The following is a 19,833-nucleotide window of genomic DNA, read 5'->3' as shown; positions in this document are numbered from 1 at the left end:
CCGACTGTTTGATGTACTTTATTTTTACCGATCGGTGGAATTGGCGATAATATCGTAAATTCCACTACGTCTGACAATGCATACATGTTATTTGATTGGAATTGGAAATAAACGAACCACAGATAGCGACTCAAAGGTCCTAAACGCCATGTCTTGCCACTCTTACAGGGAAGAGAAGCGACCGCCTATAGAGATCATTGTTTTCTTGAAGACTCCTTGTTCTGTTTATCAATTTTGTCTGATTTCTTTATTTTTCCAGAATGTCTTCACTTAGTAAAGGCTATTTGCGATGCTTAATATCTTATTGTTGTTATCGAATCTCCTGTTTTACGTACTTATTTAAAATTGTATTTCTTTCACTTGAATATAGTGAAGATTAAATAGGTACGAGGAAATTACGATGCCACGACAGCAGAATATACATTATTCTGAAGTGTTTCCTGCTTCCAGGTGCAGCTGGTTCTGGTAAACGTTTTTTTTGAACAAGATTCTATGTTTTGGTAAAGTCATTTTCAACGAGAACAACGATATATAACCTTGAGAGACGACGTTAGTCGCCAAGAGTAGATGGTTTTTGAAGAGAGTGTTTTCAAAACAGATGAGACCTCTTCTGCACATTAGACGTTTTCCCACCGATGTGATATCCTACAACCCGCGACTGTCAACGTACTGTTAAAACAAGAGCGCCTTTACAAAATTATCATTTTAGGAGCTTGAGAGTCACCATGAAACTTTGTCGTATTGAACACCTTGAAGAAGTTGGGTGCGAGAACGAGACATCAGCCAGAGTGCGATCATCTAATTGGTCGCAAGATAAGAAATATGAAATATTTTTCGCAGGAATCCATAAGCATATTGAAGGATTTAAAAGACGTATTAAATCGCTTATTACGTTTTCGTGTAATAATTGTGATAAAAAAATTAAAGTTATGAAATTCTTCTGTTCAGTTTCTACTAGAAAGAGAAAAGAACGAGTAAATTAAATTGCACGTTTAAAGGCAATTGAGCGAGGTGTGAAAACGTTGAATACTGTAGGCTCGATGATGTCGTTTGAAGACACGTTAGCACATTATGAAATTACTTTTGGCTTTCGTAGACAAGGAAGAGTGTTATTTTATTTACGGTTATATGTAAAGCTGTCATTATATTTGTGTTTGTTTAGTTTGCGAAATGAGATATTTGAAACGTTAATGATTTATTTTGAAAACAGTAAAAAGGAAGAAAACAGGAAGTGACGTGCTTGTGGTGTAGTGGTTATCACATCCGCTTTACACGCGGAAGGTCCCAGGTTCGAACCCTGGCAGGCACATATTTATTATTTAAATCGTTTGTTTCCTTTTAATTCAGTTGGTAAGAACGTGGAACGAAATTTTCATCATAAATTCAGTGTCAGAGCGTGAGACGGTTCTGAGATGTCACAGGATTTACAAACTTTTTCCTTTTCTTGTAACCACCTTCCGAAATTCGTATAAATGTTGTTTAATAAACCGAAAAGAGAATCGCTATTGGTTTTGGATATAATGCGTGCACGGCTGCGAAATTTCACGTTTTCAATATGCCATCGTGTAATCATATAACATTCGACGAAGAATCTGACCAGCAATTTAGAACTCCTGTTCCATGGAAAGTGTTCCTCTATGTTTTTTTTCTACATCAAATGCGTGAAGAGTTTGAAATGTCGATTCACGCGACCTTATTTTAAGTTTAGGTAACGTACCTTCTTAGTTGTACAGGTAATGTTTAAAGATCACGACTCCGTCAGTGTTTGTTGAGAACAACTATTCAAGCTGTGACAGCTAATCAACCTATATGTTTCGTTCTTTAACCTTTTGTTTTAAATAGCGGTTAGAACTATTGCATGGATATGCGAGTTATCATCTGCAACTTACTAGTGACGGAAAGAGTTAAGGCAATTCTTCAAAGTCGTTCACCACCGACTGTTTGATGTACTTTATTTTTACCGATCGGTGGAATTGGCGATAATATCGTAAATTCCACTACGTCTGACAATGCATACATGTTATTTGATTGGAATTGGAAATAAACGAACCACAGATAGCGACTCAAAGGTCCTAAACGCCATGTCTTGCCACTCTTACAGGGAAGAGAAGCGACCGCCTATAGAGATCATTGTTTTCTTGAAGACTCCTTGTTCTGTTTATCAATTTTGTCTGATTTCTTTATTTTTCCAGAATGTCTTCACTTAGTAAAGGCTATTTGCGATGCTTAATATCTTATTGTTGTTATCGAATCTCCTGTTTTACGTACTTATTTAAAATTGTATTTCTTTCACTTGAATATAGTGAAGATTAAATAGGTACGAGGAAATTACGATGCCACGACAGCAGAATATACATTATTCTGAAGTGTTTCCTGCTTCCAGGTGCAGCTGGTTCTGGTAAACGTTTTTTTTTGAACAAGATTCTATGTTTTGGTAAAGTCATTTTCAACGAGAACAACGATATATAACCTTGAGAGACGACGTTAGTCGCCAAGAGTAGATGGTTTTTGAAGAGAGTGTTTTCAAAACAGATGAGACCTCTTCTGCACATTAGACGTTTTCCCACCGATGTGATATCCTACAACCCGCGACTGTCAACGTACTGTTAAAACAAGAGCGCCTTTACAAAATTATCATTTTAGGAGCTTGAGAGTCACCATGAAACTTTGTCGTATTGAACACCTTGAAGAAGTTGGGTGCGAGAACGAGACATCAGCCAGAGTGCGATCATCTAATTGGTCGCAAGATAAGAAATATGAAATATTTTTCGCAGGAATCCATAAGCATATTGAAGGATTTAAAAGACGTATTAAATCGCTTATTACGTTTTCGTGTAATAATTGTGATAAAAAAATTAAAGTTATGAAATTCTTCTGTTCAGTTTCTACTAGAAAGAGAAAAGAACGAGTAAATTAAATTGCACGTTTAAAGGCAATTGAGAGAGGGGTGAAAACGTTGAATACTGTAGGCTCGATGATGTCGTTTGAAGACACGTTAGCACATTATGAAATTACTTTTGGCTTTCGTAGACAAGGAAGAGTGTTATTTTATTTACGGTTATATGTAAAGCTGTCATTATATTTGTGTTTGTTTAGTTTGCGAAATGAGATATTTGAAACGTTAATGATTTATTTTGAAAACAGTAAAAAGAAAGAAAACAGGAAGTGACGTGCTTGTGGTGTAGTGGTTATCACATCCGCTTTACACGCGGAAGGTCCCAGGTTCGAACCCTGGCAGGCACATATTTAAATCGTTTGTTTCCTTTTAATTCAGTTGGTAAGAACGTGGAACGAAATTTTCATCATAAATTCAGTGTCAGAGCGTGAGACGGTTCTGAGATGTCACAGGATTTACACACTTTTTTCCTTTTCTTGTAACCACCTTCCGAAATTCGTATAAATGTTGTTTAATAAACCGAAAAAGAATCGCTATTGGTTTTGGATATAATGCGTGCACGGCTGCGAAATTTCACGTTTTCAATATGCCATCGTGTAATCATATAACATTCGACGAAGAATCTGACCAGCAATTTAGAACTCCTGTTCCATGGAAAGGGTTCCTCTATGTTTTTTTTTCCAATTCAAATGCGTGAAGAGTTTGAAATGTCGATTCACGCGACCTTATTTTAAGTTTAGGTAACGTACCTTCTTAGTTGTACAGGTAATGTTTAAAGATCACGACTCCGTCAGTGTTTGTTGAGAACAACTATTCAAGCTGTGACAGCTAATCAACCTATATGTTTCGTTCTTTAACCTTTTGTTTTAAATAGCGGTTAGAACTATTGCATGGATATGCGAGTTATCATCTGCAACTTACTAGTGACGGAAAAGAGTTAAGGCAATTCTTCAAAGTCGTTCACCACCGACTGTTTGATGTACTTTATTTTTTACCGATCGGTGGAATTGGCGATAATATCGTAAATTCCACTACGTCTGACAATGCATACATGTTATTTGATTGGAATTGGAAATAAACGAACCACAGATAGCGACTCAAAGGTCCTAAACGCCATGTCTTGCCACTCTTACAGGGAAGAGAAGCGACCGCCTATAGAGATCATTGTTTTCTTGAAGACTCCTTGTTCTGTTTATCAATTTTTGTCTGATTTCTTTATTTTTCCAGAATGTCTTCACTTAGTAAAGGCTATTTGCGATGCTTAATATCTTATTGTTGTTATCGAATCTCCTGTTTTACGTACTTATTTAAAATTGTATTTCTTTCACTTGAATATAGTGAAGATTAAATAGGTACGAGGAAATTACGATGCCACGACAGCAGAATATACATTATTCTGAAGTGTTTCCTGCTTCCAGGTGCAGCTGGTTCTTGTAAACGTTTTTGTTGAACAAGATTCTATGTTTTGGTAAAGTCATTTTCAACGAGAACAACGATATATAACCTTGAGAGACGACGTTAGTCGCCAAGAGTAGATGGTTTTTGAAGAGAGTGTTTTCAAAACAGATGAGACCTCTTCTGCACATTAGACGTTTTCCCACCGATGTGATATCCTACAACCCGCGACTGTCAACGTACTGTTAAAACAAGAGCGCCTTTACAAAATTATCATTTTAGGAGCTTGAGAGTCACCATGAAACTTTGTCGTATTGAACACCTTGAAGAAGATGGGTGCGAGAACGAGACATCAGCCAGAGTGCGATCATCTAATTGGTCGCAAGATAAGAAATATGAAATATTTTTCACAGGAATCCACAAGCATATTGAAGGATTTAAAAGACGTATTAAATCGCTTATTACGTTTTCGTGTAATAATTGTGATAAAAAAATTAAAGTTATGAAATTCTTCTGTTCAGTTTCTACTAGAAAGAGAAAAGAACGAGTAAATTAAATTGCACGTTTAAAGGCAATTGAGCGAGGTGTGAAAACGTTGAATACTGTAGGCTCGATGATGTCGTTTGAAGACACGTTAGCACATTATGAAATTACTTTTGGCTTTCGTAGACAAGGAAGAGTGTTATTTTATTTACGGTTATATGTAAAGCTGTCATTATATTTGTGTTTGTTTAGTTTGCGAAATGAGATATTTGAAACGTTAATGATTTATTTTGAAAATAGTAAAAAGGAAGAAAACAGGAAGTGACGTGCTTGTGATGTAGTGGTTACCACATCCGCTTTACACGAGGGAGGTCCCAGGTTCGAACCCTGGCAGGCACATATTTATTATTTAAATCGTTTGTTTCCTTTTAATTCAGTTGGTAAGAACGTGGAACGAAATTTTCATCATAAATTCAGTGTCAGAGCGTGAGACGGTTCTGAGATGTCACAGGATTTACACACTTTTTTCCTTTTCTTGTAACCACCTTCCGAAATTCGTATAAATGTTGTTTAATAAACCGAAAAAGAATCGCTATTGGTTTTGGATATAATGCGTGCACGGCTGCGAAATTTCACGTTTTCAATATGCCATCGTGTAATCATATAACATTCGACGAAGAATCTGACCAGCAATTTAGAACTCCTGTTCCATGGAAAGTGTTCCTCTATTTTTTTTTCTACATCAAATGCGTGAAGAGTTTGAAATGTCGATTCACGCGACCTTATTTTAAGTTTAGGTAACGTACCTTCTTAGTTGTACAGGTAATGTTTAAAGATCACGACTCCGTCAGTGTTTGTTGAGAACAACTATTCAAGCTGTGACAGCTAATCAACCTATATGTTTCGTTCTTTAACCTTTTGTTTTAAATAGCGGTTAGAACTATTGCATGGATATGCGAGTTATCATCTGCAACTTACTAGTGACGGAAAAGAGTTAAGGCAATTCTTCAAAGTCGTTCACCACCGACTGTTTGATGTACTTTATTTTTACCGATCGGTGGAATTGGCGATAATATCGTAAATTCCACTACGTCTGACAATGCATACATGTTATTTGATTGGAATTGGAAATAAACGAACCACAGATAGCGACTCAAAGGTCCTAAACGCCATGTCTTGCCACTCTTACAGGGAAGAGAAGCGACCGCCTATAGAGATCATTGTTTTCTTGAAGACTCCTTGTTCTGTTTATCAATTTTTGTCTGATTTCTTTATTTTTCCAGAATGTCTTCACTTAGTAAAGGCTATTTGCGATGCTTAATATCTTATTGTTGTTATCGAATCTCCTGTTTTACGTACTTATTTAAAATTGTATTTCTTTCACTTGAATATAGTGAAGATTAAATAGGTACGAGGAAATTACGATGCCACGACAGCAGAATATACATTATTCTGAAGTGTTTCCTGCTTCCAGGTGCAGCTGGTTCTTGTAAACGTTTTTGTTGAACAAGATTCTATGTTTTGGTAAAGTCATTTTCAACGAGAACAACGATATATAACCTTGAGAGACGACGTTAGTCGCCAAGAGTAGATGGTTTTGAAGAGAGTGTTTTCAAAACAGATGAGACCTCTTCTGCACATTAGACGTTTTCCACCGATGTGATATCCTACAACCCGCGACTGTCAACGTACTGTTAAAACAAGAGCGCCTTTACAAAATTATCATTTTAGGAGCTTGAGAGTCACCATGAAACTTTGTCGTATTGAACACCTTGAAGAAGTTGTGTGCGAGAACGAGACATCAGCCAGAGTGCGATCATCTAATTGGTCGCAAGATAAGAAATATGAAATATTTTTCGCAGGAATCCATAAGCATATTGAAGGATTTAAAAGACGTATTAAATCGCTTATTACGTTTTCGTGTAATAATTGTGATAAAAAAATTAAAGTTATGAAATTCTTCTGTTCAGTTTCTACTAGAAAGAGAAAAGAACGAGTAAATTAAATTGCACGTTTAAAGGCAATTGAGCGAGGTGTGAAAACGTTGAATACTGTAGGCTCGATGATGTCCTTTGAAGACACGTTAGCACATTATGAAATTACTTTTGGCTTTCGTAGACAAGGAAGAGTGTTATTTTATTTACGGTTATATGTAAAGCTGTCATTATATTTGTGTTTGTTTAGTTTGCGAAATGAGATATTTGAAACGTTAATGATTTATTTTGAAAAGAGTAAAAAGAAAGAAAACAAGAAGTGACGTGCTTGTGGTGTAGTGGTTATCACATCCGCTTTACACGCGGAAGGTCCCATGTTCGAACCCTGGCAGGCACATATTTATTATTTAAATCGTTTGTTTCCTTTTAATTCAGTTGGTTCAAAAATGTGTTTATCGAAAACCCAAACCAATTATTATTGGAGACTTTAATTCACCGCACACAGAATTAAGGGGTAACAGAGACACACGCAGAGGATCCTGCATAAAAAATTTTATTTCTAGCAATAAAATGCACTTAATTAATGACAATACACCTACACACTTCTCAGCCGCTAACGGCTCATATGATGTACTCGATTTCATCATCGCACCAAGGACATGGTTAATAGAATATCTAACTTTAAAGTGCATGATGAAATCACCAGTGACCACTTCCCGTGTCATGTATGATTCATCCTCGCCACCCGGCTGTGGCGTACGTGACTCCTTCCGCATACACCTACACTGAAACAGACTGGCTCACTTTTAATGCCTCTCTGCACTCATACCTACCCCACCCAATCGAACATGTAAACAACAAAACAGAACTAGACAAATATGTTGATCAAATTACAGAAGCCATAAAGAAAGCCACAAGAAACACAATTCCTAAATCAAAAGAAAACAATCACTTATTCAATGGACTCTAACACCAGAAATTCACGCACTAATAATCAAACGTAGACAATTACGACGAATACACTAAATCACACGTGATCCACACATTAAAACAGAAATCAATAGAACAAATACAAAAATTAAACAAGAAATTAAAAAAAGTCAGAGAAAACAATTGGCATAACTTCTGCAAGAACTTAGAAAAAACCAAGAAAAATCCAAAAGAATTCTTGAAAAAATTCAAGAGTATTGCGTCAGACAAAACACAAATCACATGTTACAACACATCACACACAACAATAAAATCGCAAGGACGGACGAAGAGAAAGCTGACTTATTAGCTGACTATTACAAATCCGCTTTTAGCGAGTTAAACTCAGTAGATTTCGACACACAACACCAACACCATGTCAACAACTACATAAAATGCAAACCAAGCTTCATTCTCACCAGGATTTCCCGGAGAGACACTAGAAGCATACTCAAATTCAATCAATAGAAAAATAACCATAACCGAACTAAAGATTAATATCAAAACTTGAAGAACACTTCCCCGGACATGACCAAATACCAAATATTATTCTCAAAAAAGTTCCACTCTCTTACTACAACACCTCACAAACATCATGAACATTTCATTAGCGACAGGGTATTACCCTGACACGTGGAAAAAAAGCCATCATAACAACGATCCCCAAGAAACAAACTAACAGAACAAATCCAGATAATTTCCGCCCCATCAGTCTGTTAAGCTGCCTTGGCAAACTGATGGAGAGAATTATCTCCAACCGTCTCCTCCATTTTTTGCGAATCAAACAACATCCTTCCAGAATCTCAAAATGCCTCCAGAAAAAATAGACAAACAACAGATCACCTCACACGACTCACCGAATCAATATACAAAGCTACAACAACAATCAAGTAACCATCGGGGTATTCCTAGATGTCAAAAAAAGCATTCGACAGCGTTTGGCACAATGCCATCATATACAAACTAAACCACCTACAAATAAATCCTACGATAGTCAAATGGATTTCAAATTTTTTTAACCAATAGAACAGCACAAGTAAAAGTCAATAAAACCATATCCAAATTATTTAATATAACGGCAGGAGTGCCCCAAGGATCAGTCCTCTCTCCACTTCTTTACATAATTTTCGTCAGTGACATACCTTTTCCAAATCTAACATACACACACAATTCACAATACGCAGACGACATCGCAATCTGGAGCACCTCCAGAAACCCAGTAATGGCCATGTCTCGCGTACAAGAATCACTAAACAACGTCTCAACATGGAGCAACAAGTGGAGGTCGTGTTAAATCCGACAAAAACACAAGCAATCACCTTCTATAGAAAACTAAAGAAGCAAAAAAAAAAATCTAGAAAAATAAATCTATCACTTGGAAACACAACCATTAACATGAGCAAAAAACATCACATTCCTTGGCGTCACTTTCGACACAAAACTAACATGGAAAAACACATAAACAATATACACTCATCAATAAGAAAAGGATTTCATATCTAAAGACTATAACTGGTAAACAATCAAAATGCGCACCGAACACCATTATACAAATATACAAGGCTTACATCCGTCCACTAATAGAGTACGGATGTCAAGTAACATACAACATGTCAAACAACACACTCCAAAAAAATCCAAGTGCAACAAAACAAAATATTAAAATCCGCATTCAGTTTACCATCCTTTACACCAACAAATTATCTACACCAAATTAGTAATTTACCAACTATAAGAGATAGAATAACAGAACTTTCTATGAAATATTATCGAAAAGCAGAAAACAGAAACAAACTAACGGCATCACTACACAAATTATCAAGTGCACCAACAAAATACATATCACCATACAACATATTTCAAGAATCACAATCCACTCAACAAAGAGTCTAAATACATAAAAACTATGTTATTAACATGAATTCCTTTTTTTTTTTTTTCAGGTACAGGGCACACGACAGGCAAAACTTTCAGCGCCTGTCGTGTGAAAGTAATTTTCTCAGGGGTACTCCCGTTTCCCCACATCAAAATCTTCAGTCATTGGATTTCTAGATCCCAGCCCAGGCAACCTTTTGCCCGACCCAGAATCGGGCCGTTTGATTTGATCTGAACTTGAATGAATTACATGTTCACATCTAAACTTTTCTTTTCGAGACAGGTCCCGACCTTTCCTTCTTTCCACTGCTACCTTTGCCTCCACCCAAAAGACCATTTAGTGAGACATTTCCCACCCAAAGTCAAGAATAATAACGATAATTAATTTATTAAAATAATAATAATAAAAAAACCCACCACTTAATCCTAATAACAATCCACGAAGGGGACGAAGAGGAACTACAAAGTTCCTGAACACCCCAGTTGGAGAGAGAACTCTTCGGATTTCTTCTCTCTAAACTGAACCCCTGCCACGTTAGTTTAGTTTTAGTTTTAGGTCCAAGTTTATTCGGCGCCCAGGCCGTGAAAGTGGGTTTTCTCGGGGTACTCCAAGTTTCCCCACAGCAAAATCTCTGGCATCGGACCTGTAGGTCCCAGCCTCATTCTGAAAAGGGCCGTTTAAAGTCAAGGGTATCTAATCAATTACAGTAAATTTTAAAACCAATTCGCCAGCCGCCAGGGTTCTCCATCCTCGAGCTAAAGTCTGGCTCACTTCACTTTCGCTGCTTTCGTCCAGTTCTCCCGTCCTTCCTCTCACTCACAAATATTTTTTGAAATGTTAAAAAATAAAATAAAAAACCCATGGATATTTTAAAACATTTCTCACGTAAGGGGATGAAGAGGAACTATAAAGTTCCTGAACACCCCAGTTGGAGAGAGAACTCTTCCGATTTCTCTCTCTCTAAACTGAACCCCTGCCACGTTAGTTTAGTTTTAGTTATTCAGTTGGTAAGAACGTGGAACGAAATTTCCATCATAAATTCAGTGTCAGAGCGTGAGACGGTTCTGAGATGTCACAGGATTTACACACTTTTTTCCTTTTCTTGTAACCACCTTCCGAAATTCGTATAAATGTTGTTTAATAAACCGAAAAAGAATCGCTATTGGTTTTGGATATAATGCGTGCACGGCTGCGAAATTTCACGTTTTCAATATGCCATCGTGTAATCATATAACATTCGACGAAGAATCTGACCAGCAATTTAGAACTCCTGTTCCATGGAAAGGGTTCCTCTATGTTTTTTTTTCTACATCAAATGCGTGAAGAGTTTGAAATGTCGATTCACGCGACCTTATTTTAAGTTTAGGTAACGTACCTTCTTAGTTGTACAGGTAATGTTTAAAGATCACGACTCCGTCAGTGTTTGTTGAGAACAACTATTCAAGCTGTGACAGCTAATCAACCTATATGTTTCGTTCTTTAACCTTTTGTTTTAAATAGCGGTTAGAACTATTGCATGGATATGCGAGTTATCATCTGCAACTTACTAGTGACGGAAAAGAGTTAAGGCAATTCTTCAAAGTCGTTCACCACCGACTGTTTGATGTACTTTATTTTTACCGATCGGTGGAATTGGCGATAATATCGTAAATTCCACTACGTCTGACAATGCATACATGTTATTTGATTGGAATTGGAAATAAACGAACCACAGATAGCGACTCAAAGGTCCTAAACGCCATGTCTTGCCACTCTTACAGGGAAGAGAAGCGACCGCCTATAGAGATCATTGTTTTCTTGAAGACTCCTTGTTCTGTTTATCAATTTTTGTCTGATTTCTTTATTTTTCCAGAATGTCTTCACTTAGTAAAGGCTATTTGCGATGCTTAATATCTTATTGTTGTTATCGAATCTCCTGTTTTACGTACTTATTTAAAATTGTATTTCTTTCACTTGAATATAGTGAAGATTAAATAGGTACGAGGAAATTACGATGCCACGACAGCAGAATATACATTATTCTGAAGTGTTTCCTGCTTCCAGGTGCAGCTGGTTCTTGTAAACGTTTTTGTTGAACAAGATTCTATGTTTTGGTAAAGTCATTTTCAACGAGAACAACGATATATAACCTTGAGAGACGACGTTAGTCATCAAGAGTAGATGGTTTTGAAGAGAGTGTTTTCAAAACAGATGAGACCTCTTCTGCACATTAGACGTTTTCCACCGATGTGATATCCTACAACCCGCGACTGTCAACGTACTGTTAAAACAAGAGCGCCTTTACAAAATTATCATTTTAGGAGCTTGAGAGTCACCATGAAACTTTGTCGTATTGAACACCTTGAAGAAGTTGGGTGCGAGAACGAGACATCAGCCAGAGTGCGATCATCTAATTGGTCGCAAGATAAGAAATATGAAATATTTTTCGCAGGAATCCATAAGCATATTGAAGGATTTAAAGACGTATTAAATCGCTTATTACGTTTTCGTGTAATAATTGTGATAAAAAAATTAAAGTTATGAAATTCTTCTGTTCAGTTTCTACTAGAAAGAGAAAAGAACGAGTAAATTAAATTGCACGTTTAAAGGCAATTGAGCGAGGTGTGAAAACGTTGAATACTGTAGGCTCGATGATGTCGTTTGAAGACACGTTAGCACATTATGAAATTACTTTTGGCTTTCGTAGACAAGGAAGAGTGTTATTTTATTTACGGTTATATGTAAAGCTGTCATTATATTTGTGTTTGTTTAGTTTGCGAAATGAGATATTTGAAACGTTAATGATTTATTTTGAAAAGAGTAAAAAGAAAGAAAACAGGAAGTGACGTGCTTGTGGTGTAGTGGTTATCACATCCGCTTTACACGCGGAAGGTCCCAGGTTCGAACCCTGGCAGGCACATATTTATTATTTAAATCGTTTGTTTCCTTTTAATTCAGTTGGTAAGAACGTGGAACGAAATTTTCATCATAAATTCAGTGTCAGAGCGTGAGACGGTTCTGAGATGTCACAGGATATACACACTTTTTTCTTTTTTTGTAACCACCTTCCGAAATTCGTATAAATGTTGTTTAATAAACCGAAAAAGAATCGCTATTGGTTTTGGATATAATGCGTGCACGGCTGCGAAATTTCACGTTTTCAATATGCCATCGTGTAATCATATAACATTCGACGAAGAATCTGACCAGCAATTTAGAACTCCTGTTCCATGGAAAGTGTTCCTCTATGTTTTTTTTTCTACATCAAATGCGTGAAGAGTTTGAAATGTCGATTCACGCGACCTTATTTTAAGTTTAGGTAACGTACCTTCTTAGTTGTACAGGTAATGTTTAAAGATCACGACTCCGTCAGTGTTTGTTGAGAACAACTATTCAAGCTGTGACAGCTAATCAACCTATATGTTTCGTTCTTTAACCTTTTGTTTTAAATAGCGGTTAGAACTATTGCATGGATATGCGAGTTATCATCTGCAACTTACTAGTGACGGAAAAGAGTTAAGGCAATTCTTCAAAGTCGTTCACCACCGACTGTTTGATGTACTTTATTTTTACCGATCGGTGGAATTGGCGATAATATCGTAAATTCCACTACGTCTGACAATGCATACATGTTATTTGATTGGAATTGGAAATAAACGAACCACAGATAGCGACTCAAAGGTCCTAAACGCCATGTCTTGCCACTCTTACAGGGAAGAGAAGCGACCGCCTATAGAGATCATTGTTTTCTTGAAGACTCCTTGTTCTGTTTATCAATTTTGTCTGATTTCTTTATTTTTCCAGAATGTCTTCACTTAGTAAAGGCTATTTGCGATGCTTAATATCTTATTGTTGTTATCGAATCTCCTGTTTTACGTACTTATTTAAAATTGTATTTCTTTCACTTGAATATAGTGAAGATTAAATAGGTACGAGGAAATTACGATGCCACGACAGCAGAATATACATTATTCTGAAGTGTTTCCTGCTTCCAGGTGCAGCTGGTTCTTGTAAACGTTTTTGTTGAACAAGATTCTATGTTTTGGTAAAGTCATTTTCAACGAGAACAACGATATATAACCTTGAGAGACGACGTTAGTCGCCAAGAGTAGATGGTTTTGAAGAGAGTGTTTTCAAAACAGATGAGACCTCTTCTGCACATTAGACGTTTTCCACCGATGTGATATCCTACAACCCGCGACTGTCAACGTACTGTTAAAACAAGAGCGCCTTTACAAAATTATCATTTTAGGAGCTTGAGAGTCACCATGAAACTTTGTCGTATTGAACACCTTGAAGAAGTTGTGTGCGAGAACGAGACATCAGCCAGAGTGCGATCATCTAATTGGTCGCAAGATAAGAAATATGAAATATTTTCGCAGGAATCCATAAGCATATTGAAGGATTTAAAAGACGTATTAAATCGCTTATTACGTTTTCGTGTAATAATTGTGATAAAAAAATTAAAGTTATGAAATTCTTCTGTTCAGTTTCTACTAGAAAGAGAAAAGAACGAGTAAATTAAATTGCACGTTTAAAGGCAATTGAGCGAGGTGTGAAAACGTTGAATACTGTAGGCTCGATGATGTCGTTTGAAGACACGTTAGCACATTATGAAATTACTTTTGGCTTTCGTAGACAAGGAAGAGTGTTATTTTATTTACGGTTATATGTAAAGCTGTCATTATATTTGTGTTTGTTTAGTTTGCGAAATGAGATATTTGAAACGTTAATGATTTATTTTGAAAACAGTAAAAGGAAGAAAACAGGAAGTGACGTGCTTGTGGTGTAGTGGTTATCACATCCGCTTTACACGCGGAAGGTCCCAGGTTCGAACCCTGGCAGGCACATATTTATTATTTAAATCGTTTGTTTCCTTTTAATTCAGTTGGTAAGAACGTGGAACGAAATTTTCATCATAAATTCAGTGTCAGAGCGTGAGACGGTTCTGAGATGTCACAGGATTTACACACTTTTTTCCTTTTCTTGTAACCACCTTCCGAAATTCGTATAAATGTTGTTTAATAAACCGAAAAGAATCGCTATTGGTTTTGGATATAATGCGTGCACGGCTGCGAAATTTCACGTTTTCAATATGCCATCGTGTAATCATATAACATTCGACGAAGAATCTGACCAGCAATTTAGAACTCCTGTTCCATGGAAAGGGTTCCTCTATGTTTTTTTCTATTTCAAATGCGTGAAGAGTTTGAAATGTCGATTCACGCGACCTTATTTTAAGTTTAGGTAACGTACCTTCTTAGTTGTACAGGTAATGTTTAAAGATCACGACTCCGTCAGTGTTTGTTGAGAACAACTATTCAAGCTGTGACAGCTAATCAACCTATATGTTTCGTTCTTTAACCTTTTGTTTTAAATAGCGGTTAGAACTATTGCATGGATATGCGAGTTATCATCTGCAACTTACTAGTGACGGAAAAGAGTTAAGGCAATTCTTCAAAGTCGTTCACCACCGACTGTTTGATGTACTTTAATTTTACCGATCGGTGGAATTGGCGATAATATCGTAAATTCCACTACGTCTGACAATGCATACATGTTATTTGATTGGAATTGGAAATAAACGAACCACAGATAGCGACTCAAAGGTCCTAAACGCCATGTCTTGCCACTCTTACAGGGAAGAGAAGCGACCGCCTATAGAGATCATTGTTTTCTTGAAGACTCCTTGTTCTGTTTATCAATTTTTGTCTGATTTCTTTATTTTTCCAGAATGTCTTCACTTAGTAAAGGCTATTTGCGATGCTTAATATCTTATTGTTGTTATCGAATCTCCTGTTTTACGTACTTATTTAAAAATTGTATTTCTTTCACTTGAATATAGTGAAGATTAAATAGGTACGAGGAAATTACGATGCCACGACAGCAGAATATACATTATTCTGAAGTGTTTCCTGCTTCCAGGTGCAGCTGGTTCTGGTAAACGTTTTGTTGAACAAGATTCTATGTTTTGGTAAAGTCATTTTCAACGAGAACAACGATATATAACCTTGAGAGACGACGTTAGTCGCCAAGAGTAGATGGTTTTTGAAGAGAGTGTTTTCAAAACAGATGAGACCTCTTCTGCACATTAGACGTTTTCCACCGATGTGATATCCTACAACCCGCGACTGTCAACGTACTGTTAAAACAAGAGCGCCTTTACAAAATTATCATTTTAGGAGCTTGAGAGTCACCATGAAACTTTGTCGTATTGAACACCTTGAAGAAGTTGGGTGCGAGAACGAGACATCAGCCAGAGTGCGATCATCTAATTGGTCGCAAGATAAGAAATATGAAATATTTTTCGCAGGAATCCATAAGCATATTGAAGGATTTAAAAGACGTATTAAATCGCTTATTACGTTTTCGTGTAATAATTGTGATAAAAAAATTAAAGTTATGAAATTCTTCTGTTCAGTTTCTACTAGAAAGAGAAAAGAACGAGTAAATTAAATTGCACGTTTAAAGGCAATTGAGAGAGGGGTGAAAACGTTGAATACTGTAGGCTCGATGATGTCGTTTGAAGACACGTTAGCACATTATGAAATTACTTTTGGCTTTCGTAGACAAGGAAGAGTGTTATTTTATTTACGGTTATATGTAAAGCTGTCATTATATTTGTGTTTGTTTAGTTTGCGAAATGAGATATTTGAAACGTTAATGATTTATTTTGAAAACAGTAAAAAGGAAGAAAACAGGAAGTGACGTGCTTGTGGTGTAGTGGTTATCACATCCGCTTTACACGCGGAAGGTCCCAGGTTCGAACCCTGGCAGGCACATATTTATTATTTAAATCGTTTGTTTCCTTTTAATTCAGTTGGTAAGAACGTGGAACGAAATTTTCATCATAAATTCAGTGTCAGAGCGTGAGACGGTTCTGAGATGTCACAGGATTTACACACTTTTTCCTTTTCTTGTAACCACCTTCCGAAATTCGTATAAATGTTGTTTAATAAACCGAAAAAGAATCGCTATTGGTTTTGGATATAATGCGTGCACGGCTGCGAAATTTCACGTTTTCAATAGGCCTTCGTGTAATCATATAACATTCGACGAAGAATCTGACCAGCAATTTAGAACTCCTGTTCCATGGAAAGGGTTCCTCTATGTTTTTTTTTCTATTTCAAATGCGTGAAGAGTTTGAAATGTCGATTCACGCGACCTTATTTTAAGTTTAGGTAACGTACCTTCTTAATTGTACAGGTAATGTTTAAAGATCACGACTCCGTCAGTGTTTGTTGAGAACAACTATTCAAGCTGTGACAGCTAATCAACCTATATGTTTCGTTCTTTAACCTCTTGTTTTAAATAGCGGTTAGAACTATTGCATGGATATGCGAGTTATCATCTGCAACTTACTAGTGACGGAAAGAGTTAAGGCAATTCTTCAAAGTCGTTCACCACCGACTGTTTGATGTACTTTATTTTTACCGATCGGTGGAATTGGCGATAATATCGTAAATTCCACTACGTCTGACAATGCATACATGTTATTTGATTGGAATTGGAAATAAACGAACCACAGATAGCGACTCAAAGGTCCTAAACGCCATGTCTTGCCACTCTTACAGGGAAGAGAAGCGACCGCCTATAGAGATCATTGTTTTCTTGAAGACTCCTTGTTCTGTTTATCAATTTTGTCTGATTTCTTTATTTTTCCAGAATGTCTTCACTTAGTAAAGGCTATTTGCGATGCTTAATATCTTATTGTTGTTATCGAATCTCCTGTTTTACGTACTTATTTAAAAATTGTATTTCTTTCACTTGAATATAGTGAAGATTAAATAGGTACGAGGAAATTACGATGCCACGACAGCAGAATATACATTATTCTGAAGTGTTTCCTGCTTCCAGGTGCAGCTGGTTCTGGTAAACGTTTTTTTGAACAAGATTCTATGTTTTGGTAAAGTCATTTTCAACGAGAACAACGATATATAACCTTGAGAGACGACGTTAGTCGCCAAGAGTAGATGGTTTTGAAGAGTGTTTTCAAAACAGATGAGACCTCTTCTGCACATTAGACGTTTTCCCACCGATGTGATATCCTACAACCCGCGACTGTCAACGTACTGTTAAAACAAGAGCGCCTTTACAAAATTATCATTTTAGGAGCTTGAGAGTCACCATGAAACTTTGTCGTATTGAACACCTTGAAGAAGTTGGGTGCGAGAACGAGACATCAGCCAGAGTGCGATCATCTAATTGGTCGCAAGATAAGAAATATGAAATATTTTTCGCAGGAATCCATAAGCATATTGAAGGATTTAAAAGACGTATTAAATCGCTTATTACGTTTTCGTGTAATAATTGTGATAAAAAAATTAAAGTTATGAAATTCTTCTGTTCAGTTTCTACTAGAAAGAGAAAAGAACGAGTAAATTAAATTGCACGTTTAAAGGCAATTGAGCGAGGTGTGAAAACGTTGAATACTGTAGGCTCGATGATGTCGTTTGAAGACACGTTAGCACATTATGAAATTACTTTTGGCTTTCGTAGACAAGGAAGAGTGTTATTTTATTTACGGTTATATGTAAAGCTGTCATTATATTTGTGTTTGTTTAGTTTGCGAAATGAGATATTTGAAACGTTAATGATTTATTTTGAAAACAGTAAAAGGAAGAAAACAGGAAGTGACGTGCTTGTGGTGTAGTGGTTATCACATCCGCTTTACACGCGGAGGGTCCTAGTTTCGACCCTGGCAAGCACATATTTATTATTTAAATCGTTTGTTTCCTTTTAATTCAGTTGGTAAGAACGTGGAACGAAATTTTCATCATAAATTCAGTGTCAGAGCGTGAGACGGTTCTGAGATGTCACAGGATTTACACACTTTTTTCCTTTTCTTGTAACCACCTTCCGAAATTCGTATAAATGTTGTTTAATAAACCGAAAAGAATCGCTATTGGTTTTGGATATAATGCGTGCACGGCTGCGAAATTTCACGTTTTCAATATGCCATCGTGTAATCATATAACATTCGACGAAGAATCTGACCAGCAATTTAGAACTCCTGTTCCATGGAAAGGGTTCCTCTATGTTTTTTTTTCCATTCAAATGCGTGAAGAGTTTGAAATGTCGATTCACGCGACCTTATTTTAAGTTTAGGTAACGTACCTTCTTAGTTGTACAGGTAATGTTTAAAGATCACGACTCCGTCAGTGTTTGTTGAGAACAACTATTCAAGCTGTGACAGCTAATCAACCTATATGTTTCGTTCTTTAACCTTTTGTTTTAAATAGCGGTTAGAACTATTGCATGGATATGCGAGTTATCATCTGCAACTTACTAGTGACGGAAAAGAGTTAAGGCAATTCTTCAAAGTCGTTCACCACCGACTGTTTGATGTACTTTATTTTACCGATCGGTGGAATTGGCGATAATATCGTAAATTCCACTACGTCTGACAATGCATACATGTTATTTGATTGAATTGGAAATAAACGAACCACAGATAGCGACTCAAAGGTCCTAAACGCCATGTCTTGCCACTCTTACAGGGAAGAGAAGCGACCGCCTATAGAGATCATTGTTTTCTTGAAGACTCCTTGTTCTGTTTATCAATTTTTGTCTGATTTCTTTATTTTCCAGAATGTCTTCACTTAGTAAAGGCTATTTGCGATGCTTAATATCTTATTGTTGTTATCGAATCTCCTGTTTTACGTACTTATTTAAAAATTGTATTTCTTTCACTTGAATATAGTGAAGATTAAATAGGTACGAGGAAATTACGATGCCACGACAGCAGAATATACATTATTCTGAAGTGTTTCCTGCTTCCAGGTGCAGCTGGTTCTTGTAAACGTTTTTTTTTGAACAAGATTCTGTGTTTTGGTAAAGTCATTTTCAACGAGAACAACGATATATAACCTTGAGAGACGACGTTAGTCGCCAAGAGTAGATGGTTTTTGAAGAGAGTGTTTTCAAAACAGATGAGACCTCTTCTGCACATTAGACGTTTTCCCACCGATGTGATATCCTACAACCCGCGACTGTCAACGTACTGTTAAAACAAGAGCGCCTTTACAAAATTATCATTTTAGGAGCTTGAGAGTCACCATGAAACTTTGTCGTATTGAACACCTTGAAGAAGTTGGGTGCGAGAACGAGACATCAGCCAGAGTGCGATCATCTAATTGGTCGCAAGATAAGAAATATGAAATATTTTTCGCAGGAATCCATAAGCATATTGAAGGATTTAAAAGACGTATTAAATCGCTTATTACGTTTTCGTGTAATAATTGTGATAAAAAATTAAAGTTATGAAATTCTTCTGTTCAGTTTCTACTAGAAAGAGAAAA

At 36.6% G+C, this 19,833-nt stretch overlaps 6 non-coding genes across 6 annotated transcripts; all 6 read left to right on the top strand.

Moving 5' to 3' along the window:
- Nucleotides 1-1,236: 1,236 nt before the first annotated feature.
- TRNAV-UAC (transfer RNA valine (anticodon UAC)) lies at nucleotides 1,237-1,309 on the top strand. The gene has a single exon. It is a non-coding gene; the product is annotated as a tRNA-Val (tRNA).
- A 1,861-nt stretch (nucleotides 1,310-3,170) lies between these two features.
- TRNAV-UAC (transfer RNA valine (anticodon UAC)) lies at nucleotides 3,171-3,243 on the top strand. The gene has a single exon. It is a non-coding gene; the product is annotated as a tRNA-Val (tRNA).
- A 3,789-nt stretch (nucleotides 3,244-7,032) lies between these two features.
- Nucleotides 7,033-7,105, top strand: TRNAV-UAC (transfer RNA valine (anticodon UAC)). The gene has a single exon. It is a non-coding gene; the product is annotated as a tRNA-Val (tRNA).
- Nucleotides 7,106-12,379: 5,274 nt separating this feature from the next.
- Nucleotides 12,380-12,452, top strand: TRNAV-UAC (transfer RNA valine (anticodon UAC)). The gene has a single exon. It is a non-coding gene; the product is annotated as a tRNA-Val (tRNA).
- Nucleotides 12,453-14,309: 1,857 nt separating this feature from the next.
- Nucleotides 14,310-14,382, top strand: TRNAV-UAC (transfer RNA valine (anticodon UAC)). The gene has a single exon. It is a non-coding gene; the product is annotated as a tRNA-Val (tRNA).
- A 1,859-nt stretch (nucleotides 14,383-16,241) lies between these two features.
- TRNAV-UAC (transfer RNA valine (anticodon UAC)) lies at nucleotides 16,242-16,314 on the top strand. Its single transcript has one exon. It is a non-coding gene; the product is annotated as a tRNA-Val (tRNA).
- The last annotated feature ends 3,519 nt before the right edge of the window (nucleotides 16,315-19,833 follow it).

This window comes from Tachypleus tridentatus, chromosome 13, assembly GCF_004210375.1.
Source record: "Tachypleus tridentatus isolate NWPU-2018 chromosome 13, ASM421037v1, whole genome shotgun sequence".
In the NCBI taxonomy this organism is placed as follows: domain Eukaryota; kingdom Metazoa; phylum Arthropoda; class Merostomata; order Xiphosura; family Limulidae; genus Tachypleus; species Tachypleus tridentatus.
Note: the sequence above shows the minus strand (reverse complement) of the source record. Positions and strands in the feature narration are given on the sequence as shown.